Source organism: Medicago sativa, chromosome 4, assembly GCF_051527215.1.
Source record: "Medicago sativa cultivar Bolivia chromosome 4, Bolivia_mono, whole genome shotgun sequence".
Lineage (NCBI taxonomy): Eukaryota > Viridiplantae > Streptophyta > Magnoliopsida > Fabales > Fabaceae > Medicago > Medicago sativa.
This window is the reverse complement of record NC_140752.1, coordinates 18,575,522-18,592,366: the sequence shown is the minus strand read 5'-3', so window position 1 is coordinate 18,592,366 and position 16,845 is coordinate 18,575,522.

Below are 16,845 nucleotides of genomic sequence, written 5' to 3'. Positions count from 1 at the left end.
ATGAGAGATCATATTGTTTATGTGTCGATATTATTCTTTATTTATACTAAAAATAATATTATGTTATATTTCAAAGAAACGTATGCACCTATGGTGTACGAAAACCACATAGTGCAAACCACTGACGTCCGTTACTTGAAAATATTGTGAACTTGGTTCATTGTATAGAAATTTTTCACTTTTAATTTACTTTATTTTTTGTTTTTTCTTTCTTTTCCACCACATCATCTCGTTTCACTTTATTTAGACTGTTGTCTTTTTCTCGCCTTCTACTTCTTTTTCCTAACCCAACGTAATTTGGATCTTTGACCTCTAGTAGGTGGTCTAAGGTATCCTACAGTAAAATCCCTTTATGCGGCTAATCCTCGAGGTGACAATTGAACATCCACTTTTTCACATGGGATAGACTACCTATTAAATGATTTTTTTTATTGGGAAGTGCTATTTACCAACTCTCTCGAAACTATGCTTTTTTTTTTTAGCAAATCCCAACACCATGTCGGTGTTTCATTTTAAAATTTCAACCATATATACATAAGAGTAATTATGAAGTTTAAAAACTGAAATTTTCTATGGGTAGACTTTGTTCAAATCCCATTAAATTTAATTTTACCTTTAAATTTACATTTATTGTGTGAAAATGACATACAAATATGATATCTTTTTATTAATTCGACAATTTTCTATGGGTAGACTTTGTTAATGTTTAATAGAATGTTGAAAATGACAAACAAATATTAATTTTTTTTCTTCTAAAAATCGAGAATTAAGATAGAACTGAAGGAGTATTTATTAATTCGAAAGATAATACGTAATTAATATGTTATTGAATTTATTATATTTTTTTATGTGATGAGAAATCAAGTTGACTTTAGAAAAAATAGTGAGTGATTATATAGTGTAATTTTACTTATAGTTATTCGTGGAGTACTCTATTTTCCTCTTTATATATAATTAAGATAATTATATTATAAAAATTATTTAAATATAATAAGTTAACTTTATGTTAACAAAAACCTTTGACTACTTTAATATAAATTTTGACCATACAAGTAATAGCAATCCATTCAACAAAAAAAAAAAAACTTATGGCAACAAAAGTCGAAAATGTTCGACCAAAATTGGGATTAATGTTTTTTTTTCTTGGATAAGAAGCTAACAAAAAGAAAACAAAACAAAAATCAGTTAAAAACTAGTCTCTTCGATACATCTCTCGCCGGGCATCAGCTTGCAGCAGTGGAAGCAAACTCTCTCATGGCTCCAAAAACTCACGCCAAATCTCAGGACTTGCAGCTCCTAGTTTAGCCATGAAATCGGCAGACGAATTCGACTCCCTCACAGAATGTTGTAACTGAACGCTCCATCTCCTTTGCAGCAAATCCTGCACATTACTGATGATTGATGCATAATGGTGCCAAGGATTCACCTCCATATATCCTCTTTCCCAACGACAACGACCATACTTTCATCTGAGTGCCAAGTCATATAACGACCTCCAATATTCGTGGATAAAGCCAGGGAGAAAACATAACGGATAAGGGCTGCAAAATTGTAAATTTTTACCTTCAAGGAAAAAATAGAAATTATCTCATTCTCCATACAAAGTGAGTTTAGTGCGCACCAAATCCATCAAAGAGTTGCACTAAACACGCCTTGTCTGAGCCATGTGACTATAGAATTCTCCCAATAGAAGTTAATATTGTCAAATCTAAGAGCAAGTTAGAGATTCTTAACAAACGCACAGTCTCAAAAATAATGCATGATACTCTCATCACTATTGAGGCAACTCAGACAGTTGTTAGTGTTTTGCATACCTCTGTTATACAGCAGCAACATCATAGGAATACATCATGGCAAACTGTCCAATATAGAAACTTAATCTTTTCAGGAGTAGCTAAACACCAAATCCACTTCCATAATCCTATCTCATTCACGTGAGAATTCCACTTAATAAGCCACTTATACCCAACTTTCATTGAATACACACCATCCAGATTACCCTTCCAAGTGAAGCCCTCCATAAAAAACTTTCTCACGCAGCTTCCGAAATTTGGTCCATGGTGTAACACCCTATTTCTAATAAGCGGTAAAACGCGCGAATATATATATAACATATTCTAGAAATAGATGCTACGTCTTCGAATAAACCACAAAAATACAATACATGCATAAAGATCATGTTACACAACATAGCAGCGGACAACATATAATTCATAAACAATCTCTGGATCTCCAAACTAAATACAAATGTATCATCCAAATCTCAAATAACAGAATATCTCAACAACTCCGAAATACCAAGTCAAATAAACATCATGCAAAGACTATCCTAGATCAGAGCCCTAATCTAGACACTTGCATGAAAAAGAGGAACTCCACTCCTCGGCATCAACAAGCAACAACTAAGCATCCTGCACGCCGTCTACCCGTCCATACAGAAAGGTAGGCGGTCCACCACAGACCACTGAGGGTTAGCATTACATCATCATAATCCATAAAAGATTTAAACAAGAACATTGGAAATGAAAGATATATTCAAGAATACAGAATAACAAATCATACATGTATTCACAAGTATTCATGATTCTCATACCATTCAAACCATTCCATACAATCATTCCAAGTTCATATCAACAAGTGTATCATACACGTATCACATATACATAACCCTCCCTCCTAGAACACTAGCATCACATGATCATTATTATCCCCCATCACTTACATTTCAAGCTGTCACATGATTATCATAGCATAACATGCATATTCAACCTCTAATCAAGTCATCAACAAAAGCTCATCATTTATCAACATCAATCAATGAAAACATTACTCACTTCATTACTCATCTAGCATGCTTATCTCAACAAGTACAATTCATCATATCGAAGTTATACGCAAGCCATCATCATTATCAAAGAACATCACCACATCATATATGTATATATACATATACAAATCTCACCTCATCATTATTATTAAAATAACCATCATCAATTGATTCACCAAGTGTATAAGCACAAACAATTAAGACATGCAATTAGAGCATAATACAATTAGTCACAACCATCCACAAAATTCACCAATGTACATATACACCAATCCACATAATCACAACATTCGCCAAATTTCACCAATACACAAATTCACCAAGTCATATATTCAATTATGACACAACTCATCAATTATTCAAATGCATGCAATGTTCTAGACTCTTCTCTAGATGCATGTGGTACCAAAACACCTCAAGGTCGTCACCTTCGATGCAACAAAAACATCGTACTCACCTCAATTGGATATAAAATCCGCCACCATCAGTCTTGGATATAAAATCCACCACCATCAGTCATGAATGCATGAACATATGACTCAACTACAAATGCATATGTTCACACAAACAATAATCACCTCACCATCACCAATACATGTATATATGCAATCATCAACAAGTCACCACCAATTTAATATATATACAATCACCAACAATCATCAAAAATCACACAACATGAAGTTGTCACATAATTATACCACCAACAATCAACATTTAACATGTTCAACAAACAACATAACATAAACATGTTCATCACCATTCAATTAGTATATATGCATCGACAACAATTCACCACCACTTGACATTTATACAATCACCAACAACATCCACAATTCAATCAACATATAATTGTCACATATATACATCATCAATCATCTCCACATAAATCAACATATAATAACTCTCCATAAAGGATTCACGATCAATTGATTCACAAAAGTCATCTTTAGTCAAGTTCGTCTCTTAAAATCGCAACAATGAATTAATTGAACATTTGAGTCAAAACCAAGTAAACAAGCTCAATTGCCTATGCCTTGTATTCTCACAATTCACATATGTGTGCAGTAGAGGTTACATAAGCATTTCATCGGCCAAATACGATTAATTTACGAAAATCACAAGGTTCGTCTCCCTTTATCACTTTTCACAAAAATTTCCATTTTCAAATCAAAACAAGTTAGATTCACCACATCATAGTTTAAATACCATTAAACACCTTTATTGAACTCATAAAACTCAAGTTTCGAAGTTTAGAAGCAATCCATAAGGTTTGGGTCGACTTAGAAATAGTTATGCGGATTTTTAGTAAAATGTCTCTAAGACCTCCTTGGAGTATTTTCATCATAACTCAAAAACCAAAAATCATTTTCAAGTCAAACCAAAGCCATTGGAAAGCTAACAAAATTATCTACAACTTTCATGTTTACACCAAAAGCCAATTCAAAACGAAAAAGGGTGAAAAACGTGAATATTTCCCAGATTTGCCTGACAAAATCGGTGGCCAATTTTGGGAAATCGGTGGCAGATTTTTCCCGAGTCAAAACTGGAAAATCAACCCAGAAATCGGTGGCCGATTTTGGCAAATCGGTGGCCGATTCTGGGCTTCGCAGCAGTTCAAAATGTGACGGTTCCTTCCCCTTTTTACCCCAAAATCCCAATTTTGATCATCCCAACCCCAAAACTCAATCCCAAAGATGTTCATAGGTCACATACACTTCAAAGCACTTAAACTTGCATAAGTTTTGAGATTAACACATCAACACATCAAATTCATCAACATAACCAAATTCACCAAAATATCATCACTTCCTCAACTTTCAACAACAACCCAAAATCTCTTCATCAAATCATCAATCTTAATACCCAAAGCACCAATCCAACAACAACATGTTTCAAATCAATAACAACAACTAATGAACACAAATTCATGCACAATTCATTATCACAACTTCATTTCTCATCAAACTTGCTCAAGAACACAAAGCACCAACAACTATGCATTTAAACATGTTAATTCACATCTAACATGCAATTATCATATAAATCATGTTCCCAAACATAACAACAACAATTATGCACGAATTTTACAACAATTAGATTCAATTCATCAATTTAACAAAATGGGTAAAGAGAAAAAGATATGAATTATGGTTGAAATCTAACCCTCTTACCTCTAACACCAAGAATCTCTAACCCAAGCTTCAATTTAGCTCCTAGATGATGAACCCCTCTTCTAGCTCTAACCTTCCTCTTCAATCTCTTCAAACCCTTTCTTCTCTCTATCTCTATCTCTTCTCTCAAATGAAATGAAATGATAAATGTTTGTAAAACCTAGTTTCACCAACAACTAGAGTTTATATACTAGCTCTACTCAATTGGGCTTATCTCTTAAACCTTAATGGGCCTAACCCATTTCTATTCTAACACTCAAAATGTCACTACTCACTTAATGGTAAATTATAACACTAACGGTCACTTAATGGTTATTAAAATAATTACTACACTCTCCAACACTTAGTAAAATAAAACCCTCACTAAGCACTAAAAATAACTTTCACAAAAAATTACAAAATTACCCCTGCCCTCAAAATGCCCAAAATACCCCTAAGTCCAAAATGTCTAAAATACCCTTCTAACATCGAATTCTACGAATCCCAACCAAAAATACACACAGAGGCAAATAATCATACATCAGCACGTATAGCACACATAAATAATAAATAAAATAAATCTAGCGAAAAATCGGGCTGTTACAACTCTCCCCCACTAAAAAGAATTTTCGCCCTCGAAAATTACCTGAAGGAAACAACTCCGGATACGAAACCTTCATCCTACTTTTCGATTCCCAAGTGGCACTCTCACCGGTTGGTCCAACCCAAATCACTTTAACCAAAACGACCTCCTTGCCACGCAAACGCTTCACTTCACGATCCTCAATCCTAACTGGCCAAGTCTCAACGGTCAAATTATCCCTTACTTCCAAATCATCCACTTGAATCACATGGGACGCATCATAAACATACTTCCGCAACTGAGACACATGAAACACATCATGAAGATTCGACAAAGATGGCGGTAACGCAATCCTATACGCTACAACCCCAACCTTCTCAACAATCTCAAAAGGTCCAACAAAACGAGGAGTCAACTTCCGACACTTCAAAGCACGTCCAACACCAGTTACAGGATTCACTCTCAAAAACACATGATCACCAACCTGAAACTCAATATCCTTCTTCCTCTTATCATGATAACTCTTCTGTCTACTCTGAGACGCTTTCATCTTCTCTTGAATCATCTTAACCTTCTCGGTCGTCTCTTGCACAACTTCCGGTCCTAACAAAGCACTCTCTCCTGACTCATACCAACACAACGGCGTCCTACATCTTCGACCATACAAAGCTTCGAACGGTGCCATTCCAATACTAGAATGAAAATTGTTGTTGTAAGTAAACTCAATCAACGGTAAACATTCAATCCAACTGACACCTTGCTCCAACACACAAGCTCTCAACAAATCTTCCAAACTCTGAATAGTCCTCTCCGTCTGACCATCAGTCTGAGGATGATAAGCAGAACTCAACCTCAACTTAGTTCCCAAAGCAACTTGCAAACTCTCCCAAAACTTAGAAGTAAACCTCGGATCCCGATCCGATACAATACTAGAAGGAACACCATGCAATCTAACAATCTGCTCAATTTAGACCTCGGCCAACTTCGCCACAGACATACCGGTCTTGATAGGAATAAAATGTGCCGACTTCGTCAACCGATCAACAATCACCCAAATCGAATCAAAACCCTTAACATTCTTCGGTAACGCTCCAACAAAGTCCATAGAGATACTGTCCCACTTCCACTCTGGCACAAACAACGGTTGCATCAAACCTGATGGCTTCTGATGTTCAATCTTAGACTTCTGACAAACCAAACAAGCATACACAAACTCTGCAATCTCCTTCTTCATTCCAGGCCACCAAAACAACTTCTTCAAATCCTGATACATCTTAGTCGCTCCGGGATGAATACTCAAACTACTTCTGTGACCTTCTTCCAAAATCTGCCTCTTAAGCTCAAGAACACTTGGTACACGAACACGATCACGAAACATCAAAACACCGTTCTCATCCAACCTGAAATCCCCACCTTTGCCTTGGTTAACCAACACTACTCGATCTACAAGTTCCAAATCTCCCTTCTAACCATTCTTGATCTCTTCCAGAATATTACTCGTCAGTTTCAACATTCCCTACCTCACACCATCTGGTGTCAATTCACTAACCAAGCTCAAATCTCGAAACTGCTCAATCAACTCTAACTCTTTCACCATCAAAGCAGACATATGCAACGACTTCCTACTCAAAGCATCAGCAACAACATTGGCCTTTCCAGGATGATAACTCAACTGGAAATCAAAATCCTTAAGATACTCCAACCATCTCCTCTGCCTCATATTCAACTCCTTCTGGTCAAACAAATACTTCAAACTCTTGTGATCACTGATCACCTCAAACTTAGAACCATACATATAATGCCTCCAAATCTTCAACACATACACGACAACCGCTAATTCTAAGTCATGAGTTGGATAATTCTTCTCATGCACTTTCAACTGCCTGGAAGCATAAGCCACAACCTGACGATTCTGCATAAGCACACCACCAAGACCCATATTAGAAGCATCACAATACACAACAAAAGATTCCTTCGGATTCGGCAAAATCAACACTGGGGCTGAAGTCAACCTCTTCTTCAACTCTTGGAAACTCTTCTCACACTTAGCATCCCAAACATAAGCTTGTCCTTTCCGAGTCAACTGCGTCAATGGCAACGCCAACTTAGAGAATCCCTCAATGAACCTCCGATAGTAACCTGCCAATCCAAGAAAGCTTCTAACCTCAAATACGGACTTAGGTGATTCCCACTGCAACACTGCATCAACCTTCGACGGATCCACGACAATGCCACCTTTAGAAATCACATGACCAAGGAAACTCACTTCCCGCAACCAAAACTCACACTTCGACAACTTAGCAAACAGCTTATTCTCTTTCAAAACTCCCAACACAATCCTCAAATGCTCAGCATGCTCTTCTTCAGACTTAGAATACACCAAAATATCATCTATAAACACCACCACAAAACGATCCAAAAAAGGATGAAATATTCTATTCATATACTCCATGAAGACACCTGGCGCATTAGATACTCCAAATGGCATCACAGAATACTCATAGTGTCCATACCTCGTTCTGAACGTAGCTTTGGATATATCTTCCGCCTTTACTCTAATATGATGATATCCTGACCTCAAATCAATCTTACTGAACACTTCTGCACCAACCAACTGATCCATCAAATCATCAATCCTCGGAAGCGGATACCGATTCTTGATTGTCACCTTGTTCAATTGTCGATAATCCACGCACAACCTCATGCTTCCATCTTTCTTCTTTACCAACAACACAGGAGCACCCCACGGAGAAACACCCGGCCTGATAAACTGTTTCTCGAGCAACTCTTCCAACTGCTTCTTCAACTCCCCCAACTCTAATGCAGACATCCGATAAGGCGCAATCGAAATAGGACTCGTTCCCAGAACCAAATCAATTGCAAACTCAACTTCCCTCTCCGGCGGTAATTCGGTAATGTCGTCCGGAAAAACTTCTGGAAACTCTTGCACTACCGGCAAATCACCAACTCCTTTCTCACTATTTTCCTTCAAGGAAGCAAACATCATGAACACACTAGCTTCGCCATCCAAGGACTTCTTCCCTTGCTCCGCGGTCAAGAACTTCCTACCTTCCTCAGCTACCGGCTTAAAAAACGTTACACTCTTGGTCAAACAATTGATGTTAACACCAAAAGTCAACATCCAATCCATACCAAAAATAACGTCCATATGCTTCAACAGAAGACACACAAGATTCAACTCAAAATCAACAAGAACCTTAACACAAATCACAACCAACTGAGCCTCTGCAGCCAAAGATACCTTCCCTTGCCAAACCAACAAACCTTAAGCAACCTGCTACTCCCCCACTAAGCTCAAGCCCACCTAAAAAAACGGAACAACACAACAAGTACCGACAGTACTTCCATACATGTCGCATACAAACAGGAAAATCAACGGGTTTTGGTCTGGACAAGACCGACCAGGGCTCTGATACCAACTTGTAACACCCTATTTCTAATAAGCGGTAAAACGCGCGAATATATATATAACATATTCTAGAAATAGATGCTACGTCTTCGAATAAACCACAAAAATACAATACATGCATAAAGATCATGTTACACAACATAGCAGCGGACAACATATAATTCATAAACAATCTCTGGATCTCCAAACTAAATACAAATGTATCATCCAAATCTCAAATAACAGAATATCTCAACAACTCCGAAATACCAAGTCAAATAAACATCATGCAAAGACTATCCTAGATCAGAGCCCTAATCTAGACACTTGCATGAAAAAGAGGAACTCCACTCCTCGGCATCAACAAGCAACAACTAAGCATCCTGCACGCCGTCTGCCCGTCCATACAGAAAGGTAGGCGGTCCACCACAGACCACTGAGGATTAGCATTACATCATCATAATCCATAAAAGATTTAAACAAGAACATTGGAAATGAAAGATATATTCAAGAATACAGAATAACAAATCATACATGTATTCACAAGTATTCATGATTCTCATACCATTCAAACCATTCCATACAATCATTCCAAGTTCATATCAACAAGTGTATCATACACGTATCACATATACATAACCCTCCCTCCTAGAACACTAGCATCACATGATCATTATTATCCCTCATCACTTACATTTCAAGCTATCACATAATTATCATAGCATAGCATGCATATTCAACCTCTAATCAAGTCATCAACAAAAGCTCATCATTTATCAACATCAATCAATGAAAACATTACTCACTTCATTACTCATCTAGCATGCTTATCTCAACAAGTACAATTCATCATATCGAAGTTATACGCAAGCCATCATCATTATCAAAGAACATCACCACATCATATATGTATATATACATATACAAATCTCACCTCATCATTATTATTAAAATAACCATCATCAATTGATTCACCAAGTGTATAAGCACAAACAATTAAGACATGCAATTAGAGCATAATACAATTAGTCACAACCATCCACAAAATTCACCAATGTACATATACACCAATCCACATAATCACAACATTCGCCAAATTTCACCAATACACAAATTCACCAAGTCATATATTCAATTATGACACAACTCATCAATTATTCAAATGCATGCAATGTTCTAGACTCTTCTCTAGATGCATGTGGTACCAAAACACCTCAAGGTCGTCACCTTCGATGCAACAAAAACATCGTACTCACCTCAATTGGATATAAAATCCGCCACCATCAGTCTTGGATATAAAATCCACCACCATCAGTCATGAATGCATGAACATATGACTCAACTACAAATGCATATGTTCACACAAACAATAATCACCTCACCATCACCAATACATGTATATATGCAATCATCAACAAGTCACCACCAATTTAATATATATACAATCACCAACAATCATCAAAAATCACACAACATGAAGTTGTCACATAATTATACCACCAACAATCAATATTTAACATGTTCAACAAACAATATAACATAAACATGTTCATCACCATTCAATTAGTATATATGCATCGACAACAATTCACCACCACTTGACATTTATACAATCACCAACAACATCCACAATCCAACCAACATATAATTGTCACATATATACATCATCAATCATCTCCACATAAATCAACATATAATAACTCTCCATAAAGGATTCACGATCAATTGATTCACAAAAGTCATCTTTAGTCAAGTTCGTCTCTCAAAATCGCAACAATGAATTAATTGAACATTTGAGTCAAAACCAAGTAAACAAGCTCAATTGCCTATGCCTTGTATTCTCACAATTCACATATGTGTGCAGTAGAGGTTACATAAGCATTTCATCGGCCAAATACGATTAATTCACGAAAATCACAAGGTTCGTCTCCCTTTATCACTTTTCAAAAAAATTTCCATTTTCAAATCAAAACAAGTTAGATTCACCACATCATAGTTTAAATACCATTAAACACCTTTATTGAACTCATAAAACTCAAGTTTCGAAGTTTAGAAGCAATCCATAAGGTTTGGGTCGACTTAGAAATAGTTATGCGGATTTTTCGTAAAATGTCTCTAAGACCTCCTTGGAGTATTTTCATCATAACTCAAAAACCAAAAATCATTTTCAAGTCTAACCAAAGCCATTGGAAAGCTAACAAAATTATCTACAACTTTCATGTTTACACCAAAAGCCAATTCAAAACGAAAAAGGGTGAAAAACGTGAATATTTCCCAGATTTGCCTGACAAAATCGGTGGCCGATTTTGGGAAATCGGTGGCCGATTTTTCCGGAGTCAAAACTGGAAAATAAACCCAGAAATCGGTGGCCGATTCTGGGCTTTGCAGCAGTTCAAAATGTGACGGTTCCAACCCCTTTTTACCCCAAAATCCCAATTTTGATCATCCCAACCCCAAAACTCAATCCCAAAGATGTTCATAGGTCACATACACTTCAAAGCACTTAAACTTGCATAAGTTTTGATATTAACACATCAACACATCAAATTCATCAACATAACCAAATTCACCAAAATATCATCACTTCCTCAACTTTCAACAACAACCCAAAATCTCTTCATCAAATCATCAATCTTAATACCCAAAGCACCAATCCAACAACAACATGTTTCAAATCAATAACAACAACTAATGAACACAAATTCATGCACAATTCATTATCACAACTTCATTTCTCATCAAACTTGCTCAAGAACACAAAGCACCAACAACTATGCATTTAAACATGTTAATTCACATACTAACATGCAATTATCATATAAATCATGTTCCCAAACATAACAACAACAATTATGCATGAATTTTACAACAATTAGATTCAATTCATCAATTTAACAAAATGGGTAAAGAGAAAAAGATATGAATTATGGTTGAAATCTAACCCTCTTACCTCTAACACCAAGAATCTCTAACCCAAGCTTCAATTTAGCTCCTAGATGATGAATCCCTCTTCTAGCTCTAACCTTCCTCTTCAATCTCTTCAAACCCTTTCTTCTCTCTATCTCTATCTCTTCTCTCAAATGAAATGAAATGATAAATGTTTGTAAAACCTAGTTTCACCAACAACTAGAGTTTATATACTAGCTCTACTCAATTGGGCTTATCTCTTAAACCTTAATGGGCCTAACCCATTTCTATTCTAACACTCAAAATGTCACTACTCACTTAATGGTAAATTATAACACTAACGGTCACTTAATGGTTATTAAAATAATTACTACACTCTCCAACACTTAGTAAAATAAAACCCTCACTAAGCACTAAAAATAACTTTCACCAAAAATTACAAAATTACCCCTGCCCTCAAAATGACCAAAATACCCCTAAGTCCAAAATGTCTAAAATACCCTTCTAACACCGAATTCTACGAATCCCAACCAAAAATACACACAGAGGAAAATAATCACACATCAGCACGTATAGCACACATAAATAATAAATAAAATAAATCTAGCGAAAAATCGGGCTGTTACACATGGCGCATACCAAAAGGAAGAGACCCATCTCCCAGTCTATAATTGAACCCATTTCAAAGTGTTGCCTTTGCTTTCATAATAGAATTCCATACAGTGGAACCTAGGGTTGTGGGCATTTCAAGAAAGAACTTGTCATACCAAACTTGTGTCGAAGCAGACAGACCCATAACTTATCTGAATTACAATTAATGTTCCAAACTTGCTTCCCCAGCATAACCGTATTTGATTTGTAAGCCCTTCGAATACCCAAGCCACAAACATTCCGCGACCTAAGGATCTTATACCATCCCACCAGATGGACACCCTGGTCCTTGTTCCTATTCCACAAAACTATGTGCATATATTTATCTATTTGCTCACAAATTGAATAGGGTAACCAAGCAACTTGCATGTAATAGCTTCGAATTGAAGTCAACATCAGCGGTACTAAGGCCAATATTCCCACCTTTTTAAGGAGCCTGTTCTTCTAGGAAGCTAATTTTCTTTGAATTTTATCAATGGAAAACTCATAGCCACTCTTAGTCAACCACCCATGAACCATAGGGAATCCAATATACTTCTCCAGCCAAGAGGATTGTCGTATTCCAATTGTAGCAACCAACGATTCAATCCTACTTCTTATAGTGGTAGCTGAAGAAAAAAAAAAGGCTCTCGATTTTGAGATATTAACTTTCAACCCTAACATATTTACAAAATTTGTCAAATTTCCTTCCACCATGAAAACTTGAGATCTCGTAGCCTTAGTAAACAAAAGAACATCATCCATAAAAAATAAGTGGGATAGAGTCGGCCCATTGCGAGATATGCTCACCACCTTCTAATGATTCAACTCCATTGCCTTCAAAATATCATGGGACAAAAACTCCATACAAATCACAAAAAGATAAGGGGAGAGAGGATCTCCTTGACGCAGTCCAGAAGTAGGAATAAAAGCAGGTAACGTTGTGCCATTCCAAATGAGTGAGAGGCTTGAAGTAGACACACAATGCATAACTAAATCAATGGTAATAGATGGAAAACCAAATCGTTGGAGACAGCTCCGTAGGAAAAACCTACTCACATGGTCATAAGCTTTCTCCAAATCAATGTCATATACCACATTTGCCTTCTTTTTCTTCGATTTGCGCATCAAATGAATAACTTCTTGCAAAATAATAGCATTATCCATTGAACCCATACTAGGAAGAAAACTACTCTGATACGACCCAACAATTCGGTGTAGGAAAGGCCTCAATTTGTTCACCAACACTTTTGTGATAAGTTTGTATATGGTATTGCATAAACTTATTGGTTGAAACTCATTAAAGCTTTGTGGACAATCAACTATAAGGATAAGAACTATTAGAGTTTCTGCAATAACTGGATATCAAAAGTACCTGCAGCAAATGCTTGAGTCACAACAGTAGTCACATCTCCCCCCACTATATGCCAATATTGTTGGAAGAAAATACAATGAAATCCATCTGGTCCCAGGGTCTTATACACATGCATATGATTGATTGCCTTTGTTACCTCTTCTCTAGATACCACTTTAGTCAAAATACTAGTAGCTTCCTTAGAAAGTTTGGGAACATGCAATCCATCACTAGGTGGAACACTATTTTTCTGTTGTGAAGATCTGCAAAACAATTGCTTGTAATATTTCTACGCCTCATCTTTCAGCAAATCATCATCCAGACACCATATGTCGTTAGGAAGGTGAAGCACGTGGATTCTATTACGTTTTCTTCAAATAACCGTCTGAGCGTGAAAATATTTGGTATTTTAATCCTCACACTTGATCCATTTTTCCTTAGACCGTTGGTACCAATGGAGTTTCTCTTGGAAAACTACTCTATCATATTCTTGTTGAAGTTCCTGCTCAAGGTACACTAATCTGGCAGAATCAACCATCTCAAGAGATAATTGAATTTCTTTAATTCTTTTCTCAAGAATAATCTTCCTCGTTTGTATATTCCCAAACGCTTACGAATAAAATATTAAGGAGTCATTTCTTACTTGAATCAAAGCCGTAACTGGACAAGGATTGTTATTATTCCAGGCTCTTTCCACCACAGTTTGATAATCTGGATGAGTGATCCAGGGGGCTTCAAATCTGAAGGGCCTTCGGCCAGACCTTGGATTCAAAGAGCTGCACCGTAGGAACAGAGGATGATGATCCGAATGAAACTTATTTAGCACTTCAATATAAGCATTTGGAAAAGCAAGCCGCCATGACATATTCGCCACACCTCTATCAAGCTGCTTCAACACTCTTCTTTGGCCTACACAATTCCTTGTACCATGCGAACTTTCCACCAGTTGTAGAAACATTCAGTCATTGACACGTATCCACAGTTCGAAGCAGAACATCAGCCATTGGTTTGATTAAAATTTCCTCCCCTTTGTTCACTTGGGAGCATACTTTCGTTAAAATCTCCTATAATAAACTGTATGATGTATATATGAAACATTAATGTAATTATGACTAAATTATCGTATGATTCTTTATTTTTTAATAAATAAAAAATAAAATATTTTCAAGAAAAAAAAGATATTTCAATTTAAGTCATAATCCATGTAATATTTTGCATTAAAAATTTTATTAAAAAGATATCATATAAAAAATTTATTTTAACCACACTAGTTGATAACTACTACTCTATACATTTTTAGTTTCATTTTAAGATTATTTACAAATATAATGAAATTACTAAATTTTGATACTTTTCAGAATATTATTTGTCTCTAACACGCTTATCTTATACCATTCCACTTATTTTTCCCTGTAATAAATAATTAAGGATGTTATTAATGAAAAAAAATAGCTAATATTACATTGAACTTTAAAAACAAAAAATAAATAGGAGCTAATTTTGTTTTGCAAACGTAAAGAGCATAAACTACACTTATAACATAAATACTGCTTAAATATTTAAATAATATTAGTGAATTAAAATAAAGAGCATAAACTACACTTGAGATGTTAGCCCAATGGTAAGAGCTTAATCTTGTAATCTCAAGCCACAAATTTTAAACCTCATTGACGATGGTTGTAAAATGACCATTAGTTCCATGTTAATTAGTAAAAATTCCTCCTTCCCCAATTTTTTTATTTTTAAATGGAGCATAAACAGAGGTACATGCTAAGAGGAAAATTTAAAGTGACAAAACCTATTAAACTGTGTGAAGTTCTATGATATTTTTTAACAACTTTTTTTTGTGTAGTTTAAAAAAAACAACTTTTTTTGGTAAATGCAGTATTAAAACATTTTAGTTTTATTTCTTTAATCATTTTCTCGCTTTTATTCCCTAACTATGTAAAATATTCAGTTTTAGTTCATGTATAAATATTTTTAAGTGATGGGTTCGAAAATCCATTTGTTTTCTATGCGATGTTTTTCATAAACAGATGAGCTTTCTTGATTTATATTTCTTTTAATGTGATTATTTGTGTTTCATTTGTATGTAGGTACATTTCGTTCTCATGTTTGGTCTTTTTTTTATTTTTTATTTTTATTTTTATACAAGTGTTGTCAATGTTTGGTCTATTAATTAATGAGTTGTGTAGGTGCCCTTGTCTTATATTTCTAATTTAGAGTTATCTATTGATATGTGGTTGCATTTTGTTGTCAATGTTTCATTGGTGTATGGGTTCACTTCAAATTCATGCATGGTGTATTTTCATTGTGGTAGTTTGCTGATATTTCATTGGTGTGCAATCGTACTTGGATTTCATGCTTGGTTTAGAGCACATGACATCAGTGCAAAATCTATACTTTGACGATATAGTTTTTATTTTCCAAGTGAATTTTGATTCTATATATGGTTTTTTTTAAAGTTACTCATTATGTTTTCCTATATACATCACTTATTTTTTGTGAAAGATTGTTTATGTTTCATTGGCATTGTAACACTCTTATATTGCAAATCTAGATATAATAATATAATAAGGTATACGTACATATATGAATTTACATGCAATATTCTTGAAAGTATATTAGATACAAAAAAGAGAGTTTGAATTGTGTTGACCATTTTAAAAAAAAAATTCTTTTAAATTAAAATATACTTTCAATCAAAACATTTAACTTCTATTTAAAGTAGTTTATGAGAGGCTGAAGTTAAACCATAGTGAACATAAACAAAATCAAGAGAATAAAGAGAACAAGAATATACAATGTTATTTTTATATTAGTTTGCAACAACTTGTGGTTACATCTAGTCCTTCCCAAACAGAGATATTATGCTTCACTATAGATAATGACTTAATTTACCAATAGTATTTCTCTACACTTTCCTTATAGCAAAAGGAAGGGTGCCACTACTGGGTGGTGTATATCAAGTAACTTGTATATGAA